The sequence below is a fragment of the Augochlora pura genome, chromosome 8, assembly GCF_028453695.1.
Source record: "Augochlora pura isolate Apur16 chromosome 8, APUR_v2.2.1, whole genome shotgun sequence".
NCBI classification, from domain to species: domain Eukaryota; kingdom Metazoa; phylum Arthropoda; class Insecta; order Hymenoptera; family Halictidae; genus Augochlora; species Augochlora pura.
Window position 1 is genome coordinate 3301174 of NC_135779.1, and position 18184 is coordinate 3319357.

The window sequence follows — 18184 nt, forward strand, 5'->3', positions numbered from 1 at the left end:
GGTGTTTTGCCATGCAAATTTCTCGTCGGCGTTCTTTTATCGTGGAACACAGACCGTCGGCGGAGACACGAGCCAGACACGGACACGCGACACGCCGGCCAGTTGCGGGCAGCTGTCCGCGAAATTGATGGTGCACCGAACGTTCGGAAACGAAACGGGCGCGCTAGTTATTACCGGACCGGGGCCGATAACGAGGCACGGGCCACGTAAAAATGATGGACCGATAATAGCGGGACAGTCGAAGGCGCCGAGCGAATACGCGGTGATCGATCGGGCTAATCCTTTGCCGCGCGTACTTTTCTGTCTGTCCGATTACGGCCGATGATGCTCGATGTCTACGTCATTGTTTTGTCTGGCTGCGACGAGAGGAAGAGAGAGAGAGAGAGAGAGAGAGAGAGAGAGAGACTCGTTTTCCAACGACAAAATGCCGAAGCTGGGAATAACGAAAAACGAGGAGGATGTCAGGGCAAGGGTCGCAGGGTGGTGGTGGTGCAAACTAGTTAATTCTGCACGAGTCCCGATCGAGCGAGAACGGCTCGGAACGATAAACGGGGAAGAGAGCGATCTGCGAACGGCGGATCGATGGGTGAGCGAGGAGCCAAGGGGGCGGAGACAAAAGCGAAGTCTCGTGGTAGCTATCTGCCCCGGAGCTAGACATTGTAATCGACGCTCGCGCACCAACAAAACTGCCTCAAAGTGCCGAAGTAGCGAAATTGTGGGGGAGTCGGTTAGAACCGGTCTTATCGTGGGTTCAAGACACTGTTGTTGCTCCTGGACCAGGCGGTAGCCAGTTTAGATAAACGTGGACGTAGTTGCCCAATACAAGCTCGAGAATACTAGATCAATAATACGAGATCAATAATAGCTGATTCTACAATCGATGTCGCATTTTCGGGTGAAATTCTACCGGATCGTGCACCTAGCAGACGATCCTTTCCTCGCGGCTGCCTCTCCGAGTTGGTCTGACCTCATTCGGTCCGCGATAAGGGCGAGCATAAGGGGAGGCATTCTATTGCAGGAATAAAGGACGCATCGACTGTTACAATAAAACTAGAATCTACAGACCTCTGACCTCGGTAAATGGTTCACAGCTATCTGCGCCGTAGCCACGACGATGACAACGCCGATGACGGACGCGCCGATGAAAAATAAACGAAACAGGGGGAGAGCGGAGGGGGGGTGGGTGGCCCGGCTCCGGGGAGCCGCAGGTAGCTCGCTGGGGCGAACGCGCGGCCGTAGGGGTTAATTAACGCCGGGACAAAGAAGCGGCAAGACGCTCTCGGGAATTCGTATGGGCGCGGGATCCGCTGGCCCGGGCGCCGCTTGCCACCGTAATTTCCGATGTTCCCGGCCCTGGAGCCGCGCAACCTTTAATCCCCGATGTTTTCGAAGTCGTTGGCCGCGCCCACCGGGCTCCTAGATGCCGTCGATTGCGACAGGAACGAGTTTCCGGCTGCTCCCCGCCGATCCTAGAATCCTGGAGCCAGATACGTACAGGTGTTGGCCGACGAAAATTGGCCGATCCCTTGCGAAACTCTCGGTAAACGCGTAGTCCACCTCTACGGAAAATAACGACGGGTTACGAAATGATTTCTGATAAAAACAAAGGTTCTTTCTCGCAAGCTGAAACCGAAGGGTATATTTCGCGGAGTTATCGAGAAGCTTTGGCGCTAATTAAACTGCGTGTCTTACCGAGAAGGTTATATGGAAATTTGATCGATAATTGTCTGGTAGATCTTATTGAGATTACTACTAGATTATCAGCTACATTAATATTAAGATTTTAATATATGTAGTAGCAATTCGGTTAAAAATACAAAGAAATGATTAATGTCGTTTTAATGCGCGTGAAATTCAGCCTTTTTGTTACTGAAATATTGTCTTCACAAAAATGCATTCTACCTAACTGAATCTCTATTGTATGGTCACAAAATCAACCGCAGTCAAAGGGTTAATTACAATAGAGGAAGCTTGGTGTTCGCAAAATCTTGACGAAATCGTGCGGGGCCGATGTGAAAATTGCCGGATCGTTATCCTGCGTTGCATCGACTTCTCTCGTCCCACACCAAGTCGCAGGATTCGTTAACAAGAATCTGTAACATCGCACATAAACGTAAATGTTTGCAATTGAGATCGGATTGCCGGCGAGAGGAATTTATTTGACGATAGCGTCATCGCGGCGAGTATGAGCCGGGACTTCCGGTCTCCTGCGCGCCGGAACTGCACGCCCGGCCGGCTCGCTGTCGCGACGAGGACGAGCCGGCTCGCGGTGGAACTCGCCCAAAGTGATTTCACGCCCGGCGGAGCGCGGAAACGGGCGTTTACTCGAGATTTTCGTTCATAAATCAAGTGGCGAGCTTTCATGAGACCCCTCGCTCCGGATCTGCTACACGGGGGGTTGTCCCGACGGCCATTCACGGTTAATCGCAGCTCATATTCACCGAGATCGCCGATACGCCGGAAACGGAAGGGTACGAGTCACGGCGCGGTTCCGCTGCGGCCTATACGCGCCTACGCTCGTCTCTCTGCGTCCGAAAAACTAAATTCGCGTCTCGTTTACACGCTGCTTAATGACTTGCCGGACTTCAACGAATCACAGTCCTGCTGGAGATTTTTGGTAACAAATCGATGGGCATGGATGTCACGTTTCTTTGATACTAAATCTACCATTGTTTTTCAAGTGATTTGTATCATATATTTTGTTTTATAATTATTGCAATCATAACGCTGTTTCCATTGAAAAATTGTTAGATATATTTCTTCACTCAGACAGCCACTATAATAAAATATTGAGCAAAATTTGAATAAATTCTATCTTGTGATTCTTATCAGGCAGTTTTTGTTACTCGTTTTCAGGTCTGGGTAGATTTAGTGTTAGGTCAGTGATATTTAAACATTCAGGTAGATGAAAATATACGATAAATATAAAGTCTCTTTTCCTTCTATAAAATTACTAAGATTGATAAAGAACTAATTATTATGATTGTAAAGGAAATAGTACGCCTGACACTTATTATTGACCGATTTGCGACAATCTGTCAACTATTACATTCTTTAAATTTCGAAAATAATTCCGTTCAGTAAACGTTTAATATTAATTAATAATCTGTACATAGTATATACATATGCAGTATGTAGCACATATTAATATACTACTATACTGTTCTGTGATTATCAATTTTATTTTCCTTATAAAAAATTATTTCTAACAACCATTTCGTTTCTTAATCATCGTAATCGGTTGGATATAAGGCAATAACATCTTTAAACTTTTTAAATACTTCCACTATTCTTTTTTGCATCGAATGAACTGAACGGAAATTAAATAGAAAGTTGTTTTCCGTTCCAATAATTTTAGTCAAATGTAATTCGTACATCCTTCGAATAACTTTCATGTTTCGTATTCCACCCTCTCATTTTACCCATAAATGCATCAAATCCACTTATAAATGTTCAAAGAAGACAGAATCATCTTTTATCCGCTTGAAAACTCATCGCGGTAAAAATAGAGTGTCACGTTTTCCGTTCACGTTTCAAAATAAAACGTGCCAGAAACGCGTGAAGATTCACACTGTAGTGATAAGGCACGTATTAATTGTTCGTCCCACGGTTATCAAATCGAGGTCTCAGCGATCGGTTCAAGGAGCGATCGAGTTACCGCCGAGTCAAAACACGAGCCGATCTCCGAAGTGCCTCTGCCCGAATTAGTCAAGCAGCGGGCCGTTCCCGTGGACGGTATAGAGAAAGGATTGAAGTAGCTGTTTCGAGGGGGAATCGTCTAGCGGCGAATGGGTTCGGTGAAAAGCCACGATATTATTCCGATTTAAGGGAAATCAACAGGTGATCGCCGACAGACGGGTAGCGAGTGTCGAAACGTAGAGACTGCTCTACCTGTTTCGGATCATTTTCGATGTTATCCCGGCAACATATGCCCGACAAGGGGCAGATGGTAAAAAAGTGTTGAGCCTCCTCGGCAACCGTGTCACACGGGACACAGTTTAAAGGGACGATGCTCTCTCTCTTTCTATTTCTCTCTCTCGTTCTGCTTGGAACCAGTCACCGATCCTTGCCACTTTGATACAGTGAAGACGATTCACGTAATTACGCCGATCCTGCTAACGAGCCTTCCGAGGCGAAACGCGTTTCCGAAGCCACGGAAAGCGATCGTCGATGAGGGGGGGGGGTCTCTTTCTCTTTTTCCTACGTCGCAGAAGAAAAACTCCACCGGAAGGTGGCTCGACTTGTTCGTCTAGCGACGCAGCTGCTGCTGGGAACGATTTTCTTTGAATCTGCTTTGCCGCACAAGCACCACTCTGCTTCCTCCTCGTTTAACCCTTCGACCATCAGCTTGTCAATCTAGGAACGCAGAAAAAAAGGCGGTGTAATTTGGATTGCAGCTAAATCGTACCTACCCCCTCACTGTCAGGAGACTTTTCGATCAGTCAATTTTTTAAGAACATTGGGAAAAGCTGAGTTAGCAGTATTCACTGAGTTTGCACCTTTCTCTTAATATTAATAATGCTGTCACACATTTTATAAGATTACAAAATATTCCTACAAATAATTAACATTCGAATATACTCTAGTAAATAGATAAAACTAATTTATAACTTCATTGTTAATTAATATCCATATATATTATATTTTAAGTATTGTATTATTCTACCCTGATCTCTGGCTTGTTTTATTCTTTTCAGATTAACCCCTTCAGACTTTCACCTCTTGTTCCTACCTTGGCACGCTTATATTTGATTCTATTGTACTTTGCATTCGTTTTAAATGGAAAAAGCTATCCAACTAGTATTCTAACAAATTTATACCCTCCTGCCATCGTCAGAAACATTATTACCTCTCACCGTCGTTAACATTTCCATTCTTAAATTCTATTAGAAAATTACTTCAATTCGCCTCGCAGTTGGCCAATGGTTAGCTTCCACCATCAGAAACAACTCCACAAGCGTGTCAATCTGCATAGACTGCGGGAAAAGGCCAGTCTAATTTGAATAACAGCTAATTCGTAGCAACCCCTCGCCGTCAGAAACGATTCTCCAGCAGCTTGCAAATTGACGCGAATTCGGAGAGAGAGAGGCAGTCCGATATCGCAGTTAATTCATAGAAACGTCTCGCGGCTAGAAACGCAACCGGCGGACATTTCGAAAAATGCAAATGCCCCGAGACGAGGGTTAAGGGTCGCTCGGACGGGCGTCGAAAGGAATCTGTGGGTCCAGAGGGGCGGGTTCGACCGGTCCGAGGCCAGGAAACGAGAGGAAATTTATGATAAGAACGAGAAGATCGAGCGAGCCGCTGTAGGAGAAGGATGATGACTCCGTCCCACCTGTACGTACACACGTACCCGCTCCGGCGTACCGTGTGCGGCGACACGCGCTCCTTCCCCATAGCCGTCCAGCTGCCAACCGCCGTCTCTCGTCCTAGCGCGAGGAGAAAGGAACCTACAGGTGCGATCGTTAACTCAATTGAACTTTGATAAGTAAAAACGCGCAATCGTGTACACACGTAGTTAACAAACGCGGGGCACGGGGTGGACGGTGGGACGACTTTATTGTCGCCGGTGACCGTTATCGTTGCCGCGAACGCGGTCAATTACAAGCCCTGGGAACCGACGATCGATCGCCAAAACGGGAATCGGGCTCGCGCGAGCCGCTCGCTTTCGAATAAATTCGAGCGATCGCGCCGATAGTCGATAATTGCCCGCTCCTGATACCGCGTGTAATTGCAATTGAAAAACGATCGTGGAGGATTCGCCGTTTCACACTTTCCACGCGGCTACGACGTTCGCGTATCGATAAGTCGATTGAAGAGCCGGGGCTGCAACTTTCACGAGTGGTGGTCTTATTTGAAACGCTTATCTTCGATTGCTAATTGAAGTTACGATCGTACGGATCGCTCGGTGAAGACTCTATCTTCTATGCTTTCTCTGGGAAGTCGTCGCTGCGTTGATCGCGTCGGAGTACGACGGGAGTTCGACAAAAAGCGATCTTAGGGAGCTGCAATTGTTACGAGAAGCGGGCCTGACATTAGACGGCCGGGCCCCGCAGCCTCGTCATCTTGGGAGGCCAATAATTTCTAGCAATTTTGCAGGAGGTTAGTGGCAGTCTGTAAAGGAGAACCGCAAGCGACGGCAGTCGCGAGCGTTCGATCGAAATTGCACGGAATGGTTTTGCAGGTTCGGTCGTGCTGGTCGGGATGCGTGTACGGATGGTGGTTGGTTGGCAACGGCGAACGGAAATCCGGGAACCGACCGCTGGAAGAAGGAAGACGGGGCGAGGTTCGGCCAGGGCGAAGCGAGGTGGCGCGTGTGCGTGGCCGGCCACGGCTCTTGTGGGACAAACGTGTCATTAAATCGAGAAAGCACTCGCGCCGCCTGCACTTGCCGTCCAGGAAGAAGCACCTGACGGTGTCCACGACGCAGGGTGGATCCTCAACGGTCGGATACGTAGCGGCGCATAGTGATTCCGAGGGTAGCTCGGCCCGGGCTCGGGGACCTGTTCGATAGATGATCGATAATGAGCCGCAGGTGCTCCTCGTCGTCCTAACGTCTTCTCCACCTCCTCCTCCTCCTCCACCGCCACCTCCGCCACCGTTCCTCTTTCGAGACCTTTTCCGGTCGGCGTTCCGTTTCCTTCGCCCACGAACTCGTCCTCTCTCCCCCTCACAATTAGACTTTTTCTTATATCACGTAATCCGTAAGTCCTCGCCGCGAGTACTTTTATATCTCTGCCTGTACAATTTTCAAACATAGGTTAGGTTTAATAAGTTTTATCCAAGCGCAACTTTTGATGGAGATTTCTAGCAGGTACCTGTCAAGTATGAATTTTATTTCGTTCTTTTAAGACAAACTCAAATTCTATTCCTTTCTCCGCAATACTTGAGTGTTCCAGTACAAAATTCCTTCCTGCAATAAGAAATTATTACAATGAGAACCTTCAAATTATCACGATTGTGAAGGAAATGGTGTGACAAGGGGTTGAAGAGAATGAAAGAAGTAGACAGTGCGCGAACTTACGTGACGACCTGATACTTAGCGAACAATGCGTCGGGTTCGCGGCGACGATGGAACCGAGTGAATGGGCAGTGGCGATGGTCTCTCTTTTCACGTTCGAAAGATGATCGTTATGACAACCTTGGTACACAACAGCTGTAAAGTCATGCGAATCATTAAAAGTCCCGAGAATGTGAAACAATCTTCGCGGAGCCGCGAGTCGGCAACAGCTGCAGCTTTAACTTACTTCATTCTACAAATTCTCTATCGTTGCTAGCGTCTTCGAAAACGATACTGGAGGATTATCTTCATCTAATTAGTCCACTAGGACATCCCCCATTACATATCCTGACTGTCCTGAAACTATCCGAAAGTTTGATATAACCGCCGCAAGACCGCCAACGCGAGCGCAACGTTGCGTAACAGATAAGTTTCGAGGCGGCCTAGAAACCGCAGATACAGGGGAGAAAAAGGCTTCCAGAATCGGGGGGCCCCGGCGTTTTCCTCGCCGGCACCCGTGCCTCCGGTCGTCAACGGATCGCCTCGACATGGGAAAGAATGTCGTTGATCGAGTACGTGCACGCGCGCCGAGCGTCGAGCGCATCGGGAACTTCTCCGCGCCGCGGAACCGGTCATAAATTCATCGGCGATTCGCGAGCGGACGCGGTATCTCGTCGAGCGAGCCGGTAACGGTATCTCGAATAGAGACGCGAGGGGGTTGTTTTTTTATTGGCGCCAAAGCGGCAAGGAGAGCTCTCGCCAACGGGGGAACACCATTTTTTGAACCTCGTCTGGGACCGGGGGCCGCAAGACCCGTATCCAGGCGTTTCCAATAGTGCAGAGTACAAAGAGTAGTCATTTATTTATGACAAGGGAACACCTGCGGACTCTTGCTCCGACCTGGCCTTGTTTCGATCTCGAACCGCGGATCTTGACGACTCTACTCGTCTAAGGTCTCGTTCGATATCCCTGTAAATTAAAAATACATTGAAAGATGCACCGTGATTTTATATATTTGTGCAATTTAAAATGTCATGTTATTATCGTTATTATTATTATTATTCGTCTATTTAAATAATTAAACAAAGTATAAGGCACGCTAGTTTCTATGCCTTCCAATTGTTGCAAGACAATTTCTATTCTGCATAGATATCGTAACTTACGGCATGCTGACACGATTTTGAAATCAGTGTTTTGCGGTAGCAATGCTGCTTGGAAATGCTATACGATTTTTGTCGATAATTTAAATCGACATTTATTTCAGCTAAAAGGGACTTCCATTTAGCTTTTGAGAAATGAGGATGTTCGCGACGACGTTGTCACGTCGTTGTGGGGGCCAAGGGGTTGACGGCGTAGAGGCGACGAGATTTCCTCCGGCGAAGAGAGATGGGTTCCTGGAATTTCCAGCGTGACGACGGCGCGGTCGTGGTCCTGGTGAATTAACAGGTCGTAAAACAGGTCGGGTCGGCAGTTTTCCCTGTCGGGAGGCACCGACGAGATGGAAATCGAGCGGCGATAAGCAGCAGGGTGCGTTCGGCGTTCGATCGGTCCGGGTGGAACGCGTTGCCACGGGAGAACAAGATTAATAAATCCAAGGGACCTGCAGCGCGCGCGCCTGGTAACAATAACGAAACACCTTTTATGCACGCGTGGATGCCACCTCTTTCTCCACCTCCTCCACGGCATCTACCGCAACTACCAGCCATCCTTTTCTCTTTCTGTTTCCCTTTCGCCCCTCTCTCCGGCCTGTCTCGCTCATTCCAGCAGCGCGAGAGCTTCTTCGCATTCACCTGCTGCTATTCGAAGATCAGCTGCCCTAACCGCCACCTTGGCAGCACCTTGCCGCCTCTTGCTATCCTCCTTCACCACCGCCGGCACCGTCGCCCGTCTTCCTACGGCTCTGCTCTTCCTTCTTCTGCCTCCTCCTCGAGCCTCTTCGACAGAAGTTCGTTTCTGCCTTCGCTTTGCCTCTCTCCTCTCCTCTCTCTCTCTCTCTCTCTCCCTCCCTCTTTCTTCCTCTCTCTTTTTCTCGCTTTCTCTCTTTCTCCGTTGGTCTCGCTCGGCCTGGCGCGAGTCTCATCCACCTATTCTTCTTCTTCGTCCTCTTCGCCTTCTTCGTCTTCTTCCTCCTCGCGACTGTCTCGCCGAGCAGACCACATGCCCCCGCACACACTGCCCGGATTTTTACGAAAAAAACCCAGCTGCGTCGGTCTTTTATGGGGGTCCGTCGACTGCATCGTGCATCCAGCGCGGCGGTGCAGCTTGCGCGGCCGGGACACGCGCTCCTCGACTTCTTCTAGGCCCCGGCCCGCCTGTAATTAGCCGGCAACGAGCGAGTCCTCTCTTATCTCTCGCGATCGCCGGGATTCGACGATCGAAACCCTCTTGCCGCGAACCTCGCCGCGCGAGGACCGTGTTGGCCCTGTGGTCCACGGTTGCGCAATTCCGTGGAACCCGTTCCCCCTGGTACATACATTGTTGCGCGGACACCTTCGCAACCGCCGCGATGGAAAAGGGAATGGCACCTGTGGGCGAGCCGCTCGCGGCCAAGCGGATCTCTTTGTCAGAATTTCTTCATCGGGTAAGGACAGCAGGTGAGACATTTTTCACGGGCCGGCTAAATTCGACCGCGGAGAAAGAAAAGCAGGGCAATTTGGCGCGAGCACGCGTCCGGCCCGGTAATCGCGCCATCTTTTTACCGGCGACGCGCGATGCCCATTCGAGTCGCGCCGCCGCCGCTGCCCCCCTCCGTTCCGGGGAGACCAGCCGATATCGAACCACTGTTTAAGGCGGCGACAATTAGCGGCGAAAAGCGACTTTCTCGTCCGTTACCACACAACTTCATTAAACGTCAACTGCTGCACCGGCTATGAGCGACGGACGCTGCTGCGTCCTGCAATGAGGACCGAGGACGGAACCCCCCGTCAAGACGCGAACTAGGAGTGTGCCGCTATTATTTTAAGCGGTGGTAGATATTCGAGCCGACAGGCTCACTTCTGCCTTCAGTTGGCTACAATATGGTTACTTTTTTCAGATAATAGTTGTCACCTTTTTTTACAATTTTTAGTAATGCAAAGCTTTACTTGTGCATCATCCGATAGCCCGTATACCTCCATGCAGTTTGTTCGCATTGTGCTGATGCTCTAAAATATTCTTTCGAAATTGTTTAAATATTTCTTTTCGAATTAATTGTTGATAAAACAGATGTATTTTTTTCATTTTTGCTACTTTGTTATTTTTTTGTGACTTTGTTATTTTAATCGGATATACGACGATGATACTAAGAAAATGACAACGTCTGGAGGAATGTGATGACAATATGTCCATTTCACGTTTATCTTGCAATAATGAACACCGATAGGTAATATCGCTTTTTCTATTATTCTGTAAAACTAAACTCTGATTAAAAGATAAGTTTTGCAACGATGAAATGGTATCCTCCAAAAAGATAACAATTTCTCCCACTTCAAAATGAAACATCTCTATGAGTCCTCCTAATAAATAAAATGTCACGTTCTCCCGAAGAACCGGCCCCGTCGACATGTCGATTTTCCCTAAAAAGTGGCCCCTTTCGGGCCCAGCGATCGAGAGAGGGTGACCGATTAGCACGGTATACGATTTCTCGGAGGGTATGAACGCGATAGGGTGATTGTCTTTCGGCGTTTACTTTCCCATATGCGATTATTGCCGGCAGATACCTCGACTGCAGTTTCGGGGTCGTGGGACCGCATCGGAGTGCCCCGGTGTCGACGGATTCCTGGCCGTTCGAGTGGACGAGCCGGTGGAGCGTGATGAATCCGGGCCTGGTGTCGGGGCCCTTAATGAAATTCAAACGCGGCCCTACCACGCCGTATCAATTACCCGTCCACCCCCAGCGTCTCCTTGCGCCGCCGCCCGTCTCGAAAACGGTTCGCGCCCCTCGACTTTCCCACGACGCAGGGCGAGTGTACCTTCTTCGGGGCTGTTCCACTCGAGCTCCCTTCGGCTCCGTGGCCGTCGCTGTTATTAGCCCCGGCTTCCGACACCGGAGCGGGACGACCCTCTTTTCCCTACCAATTTCCATCCTGACCTGTCGTCTTCCGCGGGAACCTGCGACTCCTTTCCAGAAGAAAGGTGATAACCTGAAAAGGGTTCAGACGTTAGAAATGGCAAAATGTGACCTTAAATTGATCTTTGTCTATAGCGTTCGATAAGACGTTGGAAAAAAAAAACCACGTCGATCGAGTCTCGAGTCGCTAGCTGTGCGGATGACGTCATCTCGGTAATTCATTAATGTTTTTAATATTAATCAACATTTAATATCGAAGCATTCGTCGAATTAATGCAAACAAATTCTTCCAATTAATTTGTCGATTTAAACGGTCCTATCAATCTGTTTAATTATCGTTACGTAATAAGTCGTTGTAGTTTTCTTACCAATCGTTATCTCTACCCTGCTTATGCTTTATCATTGTATTCCCCATTTACAATCTATATTCTACTAATTGTAATTTTCCTGTATAACAATGACGAAGGAAATATACAACTGACACGGCTACCATAAAGAGAAAATAATTTTTACAATTTTCACAATTTTCCATTGCGTATAACAGAAGAAGCTTCGTCTGTTAATCTCGCGACGATAGCTTGAAAGTTGACCGAGATGGTTTTCCTTGGTCTATCGAACGGTGTCAATAAAAGATAATGTTCCAAATCGCCGTGCCATTTAAACAACCTCACACACACACACACACACAGCTCGCACAGCTTAGCACCAAAGCATAAGTTAAGCACCGCGTCAGAAGGAACCTCCTGTCTCCGACTGGTCAAGCTGCCGCAGTCCTCTTTCCGCCGGCTATCAGCATCCAGCAGGATTTTCAGACCGTAATTTCCCCCGGTGGATTATTGCGGCGACTAATATCGCGATCGATTCTTTTACGATCGCCGTGGACCACTCCCCGTAGGAGGATCTAAGCAGCCGACTATGCAACCGTCGCGATCGAATCTCCGGTTCTCGATCCCGAACGGCGACAGAGTATCGGCAACGAGAAGGGCGAGAGGAAGAGGGAGACAGAGACAGAGAGAGAGACAGAGAGAGAGAGAGAGAGAGAGAAGAGGAGAGGGGGCGAAGAAGAGGCAGTCTCGAAAAAGGATCGGTCCTTGTGCCCCTCGCGGAAAAAAGACGAGTCCACCACTGTGGGAGATCGCGTACGCAGGGTGCAGGCCGGTTGAGGAGCCGTGAGAGGAAGCCTGCTCGGTAAGAGGAGGACGAGCAGAATCACCTGCGGTGCACCTGCTGTGCAGGGGGCTCCTTCGGTCCCGTATTAAAAGTGTATCAGGCTTTCCTCCTCCTCCTCCGCCTCCCCCTCTTCTCCCTCCTGCGTGCATCTCGGCTCGCGCTTCTTCGGTCTCTTGGTCCTGGCGACCGATATACTGTTTGCCGATAGAAACAAGCCCCGAAGAACTCTGTGCGTAATTCAGCTTCTCGCGTCGATCAATACGAAGACTATCATTGGGCAACCAGGTACAGTCCCTTATCGGTCTCAAATATTTATCAGCAACTTATTTTCGTGTGCTCTTACTTTGTTTTCGGGAATAATTCATTTTACATTTATAGAGTAAGATACATTAAATGATTTTAAAATATGTAAGACGTAAGCAGAAATAAAAAAAAATAGAAAAGTTTCATATATTAATAATTGATTTACAATAATGAACGGGGATCAAGAGCACGACAATTTGGTCAGGATCATTGACCAGGATCAATTTGTGCATCACGGTAATCAGCTCCTCCTTCTTAATGTACATATTAATAAAGATAAAGTCTGACACTGTAATTATCTAACTATCCTATTATCCGAATATTTATGTCGCCCTACATAGTCCATATATAATCGAGGTTCTTCTGTATCCTGATTCGCTCCCACACGTTTCTGCGTACCGCACGAAGAGTACCTTGAACTTCACCGTAGTTAATACCCGCGCAGGATAATCGGTCCTCTTCGCTTTCGCCGAAAGCAGCCCGAAAGAGGGCAAGCCCCGCGGTCGGAAGCTGTCGCGCGAGGATCTCCGGTGCCGTGCATCAACCGAGGAGCGAGGTTTTTGCATCGTGCCCGGTACCCCGGCGTCGGACGTACATCGTTGCCCTCCGCCGTGGACGCGGGTCTTCGAGGATAATTGCGCAATCGCATTTGGTATGCGCCGCGAATAGCCGGGGCCGCTCATTCCGGTGACTTCGTTGCACTTCTTCGGCTGCAGCCGATTTTCGATCGGGGTTTGTGGTTACGAGTTTGGACTTCGTCTTCGTGTGCGGCTGACATTCTTCGTCTTCCCATGGAGGTTCGCGCGCGGCGCGGAGCCCCGGTGGGAGCGAAGCGAAAGAAAAAGGGAGAGAAACCGATTCACGGTATTCGATACTCGGGTCGACGGAGTGGCACCGTAATTACAGCAGAAATCGAATCGGTCCGATCGAGGAGGATCGATGAAAGAGCCGGACGCCTACTAACGGACGCGACGCGCCGGCTAGAAGCCGAACGTGGCCAGCGCGCGGCAAGAGGTTGGTCGCATTTGTTTCACGGCGGCCAGCAGGAGCAGCAACGGCCAACAGGTGTATAGCAGGTGCACACCCCGAGCGGCTTCGAGAAGTGCTGCGGAGAGCTAAAAAGTTTCACGTCCACCTGAAGGTCCCACACGAGAAACCGGGCGACTTTCAACCGTCGTTTTCTTGGAGCGCCACCGTCACCCCTCGGCACCCACCCCACGGAGCTGGCCCACGCTCGGGCCCCCGGGCCCCGGGCCTCGAGGCGCTCGGGGCCCGTGTGCGCCCGCCGCTCTCCGTCTTCCCGCGACAGCACAATGCCATACGGCCGGGAAAGAAACAGTCGGTAGGCCCGGCCGAACCTTCGCGAACTGTCGCGAGGCGGGCGCGACGCCTTCTGCGCCTCAAACCGTCCGCGACGTCGTCTTCCGCGTCCTCGACAATCCGTTCGGACCCTCCGGATCTACGGTGGCTCCTTTCGTGACTGATTCCAACGCAGATTCGGAGATCGATCCTTCCCTTTTACGACGAGTCCCTGTTCAACCCCTTGCACTATAATAACCAGTCCGACTCGTGATACAGATTTCATGCAGGATCTAATAAATATTAATATTATTAATTTCTTCTAAATCGAAATCAAATTGAATTTTTTTATCATCGATGTCTAGGAACGAAAATAATTAAAGACAATAAGAGAAGCAGAAATTATCTCGTTCTATTAACGAAAATATTAACGACAAATAAGTGCTAATCATGCAATGCGAAGGGAGTCATAGTGCAAGGGAAGATTAAACCTTGAAGATCGTCGATCAAAGGATTGCCTCCTTTACTGATTGCAGCACGAAGAAATAGACTCCCTCTCTGATCGAAGAAGGCTTATAAGGACCCGCTTATTCTATGAAACGTAATGAACTTTATTCCACAATATGTAATCTCGCAGAGACGAAGAGCAGAGCAAAGTATGCACGTGCCACCAAACAAACAGATATTATCGTGTTCGTAATTCGTAAATTTAAACAGAGATGTCGCGATTAGGATAAGATATGTTCTGTGTCAAAACACTTTTTATAACGAGTCTACGTTCTAAAGGTCACCGATTCTTAACGAGCGATAACGAGCTTCCATTCAGACACTGAGAATGATCGCGGATTTCATTCCCGATCGATTGATATAGATTTGACGATCGATTCGTTCTCCCTAAAGATTGTCATTCATAAAACGGTTGCTTTAATTACCAATTCTAACATTTAACTATTGACTCCCCTTTGTAACGAGTTTGTATTCGGTTCTTTGAAGAATATAGCTCGTTAAAGAGTCGTTGCTGATTCTAATAGAGAAATACTCATTGCTTCTCTCCGCAACGAGCTTTTGGAACGCTGAAGATGGTACTTCCTTGTACTTGGAATGGGAGGATCAGGTGTTCGCAACGGTCTCCCAAATCCCGATTTCGCAGGACGCGAACGAGAAATTCTTGGCGGAACACCTACGTGTTCCCACAGCGTCGCGCGACCGTTGCCAACCCTTTTGCGGTCGCGGACCTCCATAACGGCTCCGGAACGCTGGAAGACGTCAAAGAACCGGAAAAGCTAATCTCGGGGGAGTATCGGTGACCGAGGCGAGCATCTCGACTGTTTCATTGCGGTCACCGTTGCAGCAGCAGACACCTACACCTTGCCTCCCCCGACGAGGACGGGGCGAGAGGAGGCGGCCGGTCGTCGTGCGAAGGACCCGCACCGACTTCCTTGCGAACGCTCGTTCCCATGTACTACGCCGTTTATGGGGCTTTCCGTTGTCGCCGCTTCCCATGGACTTCCTAAACATTGACTTCCTCGAAGGAGCCGGCCGAGAGAGGCGGCAGATGGCCCATTAATTCGACGGCCACGAAGGAACCGAAGGCACCTTCGTGCCGGGGCACCCTATACACCGCAACGCGCGTCCACGGAACACCCCTGCCTGTCTGGCTGACTGCTTGACTGCCTGGCACTCCCGTCTTCTTCCCACAAGTGCGTGCACTTGCTCTGCCCGTCTTCGACCGTTAACTTTCACAGATTCCCTCGACCACCTTGCGCTCGGTAGTTCCGTGGCAACGGCAAGGGGCCCTCCGTCCCCTCCCGCTCTCCTCGATATATCCCTTTTTTTCCGCCTCTTCATCGCATTTAATGGGTCGGCGCTGGGTCGGGACCGTTCCCCCCTTAATCGCCGCGAGGATTTCCGACTTTCCGAGGGATATCGATAACGGCAATGAGCCCCGACCCAACCGCCCACGCCTTTATTGCTTCCGCTTTCCATCGTCTGACCAGGCTGCATCCAAACGTCGGCCTCCTGGGGCCTTTAGTAGTCGCTTGTCCAGGCTTCGAGCACCGGGTCAAAGGCTAAGTATACTTCTCTGCTAAACAGAAACTTGTTCGCAACCATTTTCACGTCAAATCGACACTTGAACAGAATCTTTCCTCGATCCACCAAAAAGCAAAGTCATTTGTAAACAACTATATCACCGAATTAAAGACCAAATTCTCCGCTAGACATGAACTTTGGTTAACCCTAGAAATCCGCAGCTCAAACGAGATCAAGCAGGTACGCCATCGGCCTATCTCCCGAGCAAAGTCGTCGTTAAAAAGGACTTAGCGGACGACCGACACGGCTCGAATTTTCCGTAACCGGTGGAAAGTCCTGTAATCATAGTGATCTCCGGGGTGGGACCGGCCACGATGGACCCTAGGAGAGGACGCACGTAATTGTACGTCAAAACAATGTAGCCTGCAGGGTCCAGGCCCCGCGCAGAGGACTTGTAAATGCGATGCGCGCGGTCGGCGATTATCAAAGACGGTCTCTCGGAGTCGTTTACCAGTCACGCTGAAGACGGGAGCCCTGCTAGATCCTATCGCTACCCTTCTAACGCTCCGCCTCCCCCGCTCTCCTCGCCCGGGGCCTCTTTCCCGGGCTGCGTTGCTCCCTCCAGTTTTCCTTTTCCCATCCAGGAGCCATGCCTGGTTCCCGGCGATGGCGTTATTTCGTCCCGCCGATTCATCCGGGCTCCCATCGACCGCAGAATTACCGGTGCCCGGCCTCCTGAACCAGCAGATTGGCGCCAGGTAGCTCCGCCATCCGATTTCGGATCGTCGCCTCGACTCAGGCCGCTTTTTCCCCTGCGAAGATGCGATGCTGGTTACCTGCGGAAACGGCTTCGCCTCTTTGCGCAAATCGATCTTGAAAACATTTTTCTGGGCTATAGCGAGTCGCTGTGGCGATCACCTAACACGCCTGTCCACGGACTTGATAGGTATTCGCAGGTAATCGCGGAGAGAGGCTACGAAAATTAATTGCATAATGCTGCGATCCGTATTGCGCAAGCGACGATTTCTCCGATCGATGCACGGGAGGGACGGGACGACGTTTCGTGGCTAACCTTTAGCGCGAATTCCACAGAAGTTATCGATAGTTTTCCCTTCCTTTCCCCGGGCGCCCATTTTTCACGCGGCGCCGACGCCTCGCGATCGCGCCGAGAAAACGAGCCTCCTCGAGAGGCCGTTTTTATACGCTAAGTAGAAGATTCGATCGTTTCGCGAGAATGCATATAGTATGTTTCGGCATTGCCTTCAAAATTTACAAAAATAAAAATATCACAATATAGCGATGCTTCGAAACCCTGTTCTCGACATCGCAGTTGAAAGTATTGAGACGTCTAAATTAAAAATAGATTATTCAGATATAAACCAGAAATTGTTATATAAAATGTAGCGCACGCGATTATAAAGATTTTTAAAAAATTTGACATATCAGGAAAAAATCGTACACTATAGGATACTCTATGCAGAACATCTCCGTATAATTTGAAATAGATAAATCTGATGTATATAGTCGCAACCAAGTTTAAAAATAAAATTTCCAAAAATCCGTAAAAGAAACTTCAAGATAACTTTTTTCCCCTGATAAATTTCTACCTAATAAAATACCGTTCTAGCAAAAAAAATTCTACACACACGAAACTTCGAGAAAATAAGAAAGATCGATTTTTTTAATCGTCAGGGTGGGGCGCGTCCCCCTTAAAGAGAAGCGACGAGGCCCGTAAAAGTTCGACGAGCTCGAGACGCGTTCGAGTTTTCGTGGCAGCTCGGTAAGACCGTGAAAAAGAGTCTCCGGAGGGGAACTGGTCGCCAGGGATCGTACAATGGCGGGCCCGGGATTACGTAGGCGCCCTTGGGATCCCTATTCAGGATCAGTCTCCTCGAATAGAATCTCGAAAAGGATACGGCGTGCATGCCGTCGCGGTGTTCGCGTCCTCTCGCGCACCCACGCGTGCAGCGAGCTGCCGCTCCGCCAACAAAAACGAACCGAAAGAAACGAGAGAAGCGAACGAAGAAGGAATAACGGTAAAGGAAAGGTGTCGCCTAACCGCGCGAGCCTCGCTCGCGGCCGCCAGTCCCATCTAGTCGAATACTCTGCGCCGTCGAAAACGGACCTCTTTGTTCGAAAAACATCAGCGAGGCTTGGAAAGCGCTAATTGTATCGCGCCATGGGATTATTCGTTGCATTTCCGAACAATTGATGGAAAATAATCGACACAATGTCAATTAACGTGGGTCAGGCGTTGGCGACCCTTTTCGGCCGCGCGTCGAGATCAACGAAAGAAGATGTAATTGTCAAATTACCAAATTATCACGCCTGCT

At 49.4% G+C, this 18184-nt stretch overlaps 1 long non-coding RNA gene across 1 annotated transcript; it reads right to left on the reverse strand.

The window, feature by feature from the left end:
* Window positions 1–1869: 1869 nt before the first annotated feature.
* LOC144474055 (uncharacterized) lies at window positions 1870–8694 on the reverse strand. The gene is made up of 5 exons (XR_013494684.1): window positions 7248–8694; window positions 7025–7156; window positions 6819–6913; window positions 6410–6739; window positions 1870–2093 (listed from the first exon to the last, which is right to left on the reverse strand). It is a non-coding gene; the product is annotated as an uncharacterized LOC144474055 (long non-coding RNA).
* Between the last annotated feature and the right edge of the window lie 9490 nt (window positions 8695–18184).